The following is a 6432-nucleotide window of genomic DNA, read 5'->3' as shown; positions in this document are numbered from 1 at the left end:
TTGGCCGCTCTTCTCTCTGAAACGGTTGTACTTATCGTCTGCAAAGCTATGTCGCGTGCTGCGGTATGCTGAGACACTACAAGCACCATAGTAGAACACAGATGAAGCTTCTAAGTTGATGTAATATCCAGTAAGAAGTAGTACAATTCAAGTTTTAGGTATTGAATATTGAATTTTTAGCTGGCTTTGGTGCCTTGGACATGAGCTAGAACCTTAATATTCTGCATGAAAGGAGGACTAGCAGCCGAGTTGCACGGGAGAATGTGAGAAGTGTTCATATGTAGTAAAAACCTGAGAAATCCGTCCGTTTTCGTCATTTGTTATCGAATCGACTTAAAGCCAGATCGTCACATTGACCGCTGTTCTCTCTGAAACGGTTGTACTTATCGTCTGCAAAGCTGTGTCGCGTACTGCGGTATTCGGAGACACTAAAAGCACCATAGTAGAACACAGATGAAGCTTCTAAAATGATGTACTAGCCAGTAAGAAGTAGTACAATTCAAGTTTTAGGTATCGGTTATTGACTTTTTAGCTGGCTTTGGTGCCTTGGACATGAGCTAGGACCTTAAGATTCTGCATGAAAGGAGGACTAGCAGCCGAGTTGCACGGGATAATGTGAAAAGTGTTCTTATGTAGTAAAAACCTGAGAAATCCGTCCGTTTTCGTCATTTGTTATCGAATCGACTTAAAGCCAGATCGTCACATTGGCCGATCTTCTCTCTGAAACGGATATACTTATCGTCTGCAAAGCTATGTCGGGTGCTGCGGTATGCTGAGACACTAAAATCACCATAGTAGAACACAGATCAAGGTTCTAAGTTGATGTAATAGCCAGTAAGATGTAGTACAATTCAAGTTTTAGGTATCGCTTATTGACTTTTTAGCTGGCTTTGGTGCCTTGGACATGAGCTAGGACCTTAAGATTCTGCATGAAAGGAGGACTAGCAGCCGAGTTGCACGGGAGAATGTGAAAAGTGTTCATATGTAGTAAAAACCTGAGAAATCCGTCCGTTTTCGTCATTTGTTATCGAATCGACTTAAAGCCAGATCGTCACATTGGCCGATCTTCTCTCTGAAACGGATGTACTTATCGTCTGCAAAGCTATGTCGCGTGCTGCGGTATGCTGAGACACTAAAAACACCATAGTAGAACACAGATGAAGCTTCTAAGTTAATGTAATAGCCAGTAAGAAGTAGTACAATTCAAGTTTTAGGTATTGAATATTGACCTTTTAGCTGGCTTTGGTGCCTTGGACATGAGCTAGGACCTTAAGATTCTGCATGAAAGGAGGACTAGCAGCCGAGTAGCACGGGAGAATGTGGAAAGTGTTCATATGTAGTAAAAACCTGAGACATCCGTCCGTTTTCGTCATTTGTTATCGAATCGACTTAAAGCCACATCGTCACATTGGCCGCTTTTCTCTCTGAAACGGTTGTACTTATCGTCTACAAAACTATGTCGCGTGCTGCGGTATACGGAGAAACTAAAAGCACCGTAGTAGAACACAGATGAAGCTTCTATGTTGATGTATTAGCCAGTAAGAAGTAGTACAATTCAAGTTTTAGGTATTGATTATTGACTTTTTAGCTGGCTTTGGTGCCTTGGACATGAGCTAGGACCTTAAGATTCTGCATGAAAGGAGGACTAGCAGCCAAGTTGCACGGGAGAATGTGAAAAGTGTTCATATGTAGTAAAAACCTGAGAAATCCGTCCGTTTTCGTCATTTGTTATCGAATCGACTTAAAGCCAGATCGTCACATAGGCCGCTCTTCTCTCTGAAACGGTTGTACTTATCGTCTGCAAAACTATGTCGCGTGCTGCGGTATGCGGAGAAACTAAAAGCAACGTAGTAGAACACAGATGAAGCTTCTAAGTTGATGTAATAGCCAGTAAGAAGCAGTACATTTCAAGTTTTAGGTATTGATTATTGACTTTTTAGCTGGCTTTGGTGCCTTGGAAATGAGCTAGGACCTTAATATTCTGCATGAAAGGAGGACTAGCAGCCGAGTTGCACGGGAGAATGTGAAAAGTGTTCATATGTAGTAAAAACCTGAGAAATCCGTCCGTTTTCGTCATTTGTTATCGAATCGACTTAAAGCCAGATCGTCACATTGGCCGCTCTTCTCTCTGAAACGGTTGTACTTATCGTCTGCAAAGCTATGTCGCGTACTGCGGTATTCGGAGACACTAAAAGCAACATAGTAGAACACAGATGAAGCTTCTAAGTTGATGTAATAGCCAGTAAGAAGTAGTACAATTCAAGTTTTAGGTATTGATTATTGACTTTTTAGCTGGCTTTGGTGCCTTGGACATGAGCTAGGACCTTAAGATTCTGCATGATAGGAGGACTAGCAGCCGAGTTGCACGGGAGAATGTGAAAAGTGTTCATATGTAGTAAAAACCTGAGAAATCCGTTCGTTTTCGTCAATTTGTTATCGCATCGACTTAAAGCCAGATCGACACTTTGGCCGCTCTTCTCTCTGAAACGGTTGTACTTATCGTCTGCAAAGCTTTGTCGCGTGCTGCGGTATGCTGAGACACTACAAGCACCATAGTAGAACACAGATGAAGCTTCTAAGTTGAGGTAATAGCCAGTAAGAGGTAGTACAATTCAAGTTTTAGGTATTGAATATTGACCTTTTAGATGGCTTTGGTGCCTTGGACATGAGATAGGACCTTAAGATTCTGCATGAAAGGAGGACTAGCAGCCGAGTTGCACGGGAGAATGTGAAAAGTGTTCATATGTAGTAAAAACCTGAGAAATCCGTCCGTTTTCGTCATTTGTTATCGAATCGTCTTAAACCCAGATCGTCACATTGGCCGCTCTTCTCTCTGAAACGGTCGTACTTATCGTCTGCAAAGCTATGTCGCGTACTGCGGTATTCGGAGACACTAAAAGCAACATAGTAGAACACAGATGAAGCTTCTAAAATGATGTAATAGCCAGTAAGAAGTAGTACAATTCAAGTTTTAGGTATCAGTTATTGACTTTTTAGCTGGCTTTGGTGCCGTGGACATGAGCTAGGACATTAAGATTCTGCATGAAAGGAGGACTAGCAGCCGAGTTGCACGGGAGAATGTGAAAAGTGTTCATATGTAGTAAAAACCTGAGAAATCCGTCCGTTTTCGTCATTTGTTACCGAATCGACTTAAAGCCAAATCGTCACATTGGCCGATCTTCTCTCTGAAACGGTTGTACTTATCGTCTGCAAAGCTATGTCGCGTGTTGCCGTAGGCGGAAACAGGAAAAGCACCATAATAGAACACAGATGAAGCTTCTAAGTTGATATAATAGCCAGTAAGAAGTAGTGCAATTCAAGTTTTAGGTATCGGTTATTGACTTTTTAGCTGGCTTTGGTGCCTTGACCATGAGCTAGGACCTTAAGATTCTGCATGAAAGGAGGACTAGCAGCCGGGTTGCACGGCAGAATGTGAAAAGTGTTCATATGTAGTAAAAACCTGAGAAATCCGTCCATTTTCGTCATTTGTTATCGAATCGACTTAAAGCCAGATCGTCACATTGGCCGCTCTTCTCTCTGAAACGGTTGTACTTATCGTCTGCAAAACTATGTCGCGTGCTGCGGTATGCGGAGAAACTAAAACCACCGTAGGAGAACACACATGAAGCTTCTAAGTTGATGTAATAGCCAGTAAGAAGTAGTACAATTCAAGTTTTAGGTGTTGATTATTGACTTTTTAGCTGGCTTTGGTGCCTTGGACATGAGCTAGGACCTTAAGATTCTGCATGAAAGGAGGACTAGCAGCCGAGTTGCACGGGAGAATGTGAAAAATGTTCATATGTAGTAAAAACCTGAGAAATCCGTCCGTTTTCGTCATTTGTTATCGAATCGACTTAAAGCCAGATCGACACATTGGCCGCTCTTCTCTCTGAAAGGGTTGTACTTATCGTCTGCAAAGCTTTGTCGCGTGCTGCGGTATGCTGAGACACTACAAGCACCATAGTAGAACACAGATGAAGCTTCTAAGTTGAGGTAATAGCCAGTAAGAGGTAGTACAATTCAAGTTTTAGGTATTGAATATTGACCTTTTAGCTGGCTTTGGTGCCTTGGACATGAGATAGGACCTTAAGATTCTGCATGAAAGGAGGACTAGCATCCGAGTTGCACGGGAGAATGTGAAAAGTGTTCATATGTAATAAAAACCTGAGACATAAGACCGTTTTCGTTATTTGTTATCGAATCGACGTAAAGCCAGATCGTCACATTGGCCGCTCTGCTCTCTGAAATGGTTGTACTTATCGTCTGCAAAGCTATGTCGCGTGCTGCGGTATGCTGAGACACTACAAGCACCATAGTAGAACACAGATGAAGCTTCTAAGTTGATGTAATATCCAGTAAGAAGTAGTAAAATTCAAGTTTTAGGTATTGAATATTGAATTTTTAGCTGGCTTTGGTGCCTTGGATATGAGCTAGGACCTTAATATTCTGCATGAAAGGAGGACTAGCAGCCGAGTTGCACGGGAGAATGTGAAAAGTGTTCATATGTAGTAAAAACCTGAGAAATCCGTCCGTTTTCGTCATTTGTTATCGAATCGACTTAAAGCCAGATCGTCACATTGACCGCTCTGCTCTCTGAAACGGTTGTACTTATCGTCTGCAAAGCTATGTCGCGTGCTGCGGTATGCTGAGACACTACAAGCACCATAGTAGAACACAGATGAAGCTTCTAAGTTGATGTAATATCCAGTAAGAAGTAGTAAAATTCAAGTTTTAGGTATTGAATATTGAATTTTTAGCTGGCTTTGGTGCCTTGGATATGAGCTAGGACCTTAATATTCTGCATGAAAGGAGGACTAGCAGCCGAGTTTCACGGGAGAATCAGAAAAGTGTTCATATGTAGTAAAAACCTGAGAAATCCGTCCGTTTTCGTCATTTGTTATCGAATCGACTTAAAGCCAGATCGTCACATTGGCCGATCTTCTCTCTGAAACGGATATACTTATCGTCTGCAAAGCTATGTCGCGTGCTGCGGTATGCTGAGACACTAAAAGCACCATAGTAGAACACAGATCAAGGTTCTAAGTTGATGTAATAGCCAGTAAGAGGTAGTACAATTCAAGTTTTAGGTATTGAATATTGAATTTTTAGCTGGCTTTGGTGCTTTGGACATGAGCTAGGACCTTAAGATTCTGCATGAAAGGAGGACTAGCAGCCAAGTTGCACGGGAGAATGTGAAAAGTGTTCATATGTAGTAAAAACCTGAGACATCCGTCCGTTTTCGTCATTTGTTATCGAATCGACTTAAAGCCACATCGTCACATTGGCCGCTCTTCTCTCTGAAACGGTTGTACTTATCGTCTACAAAACTATGTCGCGTGCTGCGGTATACGGAGAAACTAAAAGCACCGTAGTAGAACACAGGTGAACCTTCTATGTTGATGTATTAGCCAGTAAGAAGTAGTACAATTCAAGTTTTAGGTATGGATTATTGACTTTTTAGCTGGCTTTGGTGCCTTCGACATGAGCTAAGACCTTAAGATTCTGCATTAAAGGAGGACTAGCAGCCAAGTTGCACGGGAGAATGTGTAAAGTGTTCATATGTAGTAAAAACCTGAGAAATCCGTCCGTTTTCGTCATTTGTTATCGAATCGACTTAAAGCCAGATCGTCACATTGGCCGCTCTTCTCTCTGAAACGGTTGTACTTATCGTCTGCAAAACTATGTCGCGTGCTGCGGTATGCGGAGAAACTAAAAGCAACGTAGTAGAACACAGATGAAGCTTCTAAGTTGATGTAATAGCCAGTAAGAAGCAGTACATTTCAAGTTTTAGTTATTGATATTGACTTTTTAGCTGGCTTTGGTGCCTTGGACATGAGCTAGGACCTTAAGATTCTGCATGAAAGGAGGACTAGCAGCCGAGTTGCACGGGAGAATGTGAAAAGTGTTCATATGTAGTAAAAACCTGAGAAATCAGTCCGTTTTCCTCATTTCTTACCGAATCGACTTAAAGCCAGATCGTCACATTGGCCGATCTTCTCTCTGAAAAGGTTGTACTTATCGTCTGCAAAGCTATGTCGCGTGTTGCCGTAGGCGGAAACAGGAAATGCACCATAATAGAACACAGATGAAGCTTCTAAGTTGATGTAATAGCCAGTAAGAAGTAGTCCAATTCAAGTTTTAGGTATCGGTTATTGACTTTTTAGCTGGCTTTGGTGCCTTGACCATGAGCTAGGACCTTAAGATTCTGCATGAAAGGAGGACTAGCAGCCGAGTTGCACGGCAGAATGTGAAAAGTGTTCATATGTAGTAAAAACCTGAGAAATCCGTCCGTTTTCGTCATTTGTTATCGAATCGACTTAAAGCCAGATCGTCACATTGGCCGCTCTGCTCTCTGAAACGGTTGTACTTATCGTCTGCAAAACTATGTCGCGTGCTGCGGTATGCGGAGAAACTAAAACCACCGTAGGAGAA

The sequence above is a fragment of the Schistocerca gregaria genome, unplaced genomic scaffold, assembly GCF_023897955.1.
Source record: "Schistocerca gregaria isolate iqSchGreg1 unplaced genomic scaffold, iqSchGreg1.2 ptg000199l, whole genome shotgun sequence".
Classification (NCBI taxonomy): Eukaryota; Metazoa; Arthropoda; class Insecta; order Orthoptera; family Acrididae; genus Schistocerca; species Schistocerca gregaria.
The sequence above is the reverse complement of the archived record's forward strand: the minus strand, read 5'-3'. Positions refer to the sequence as shown.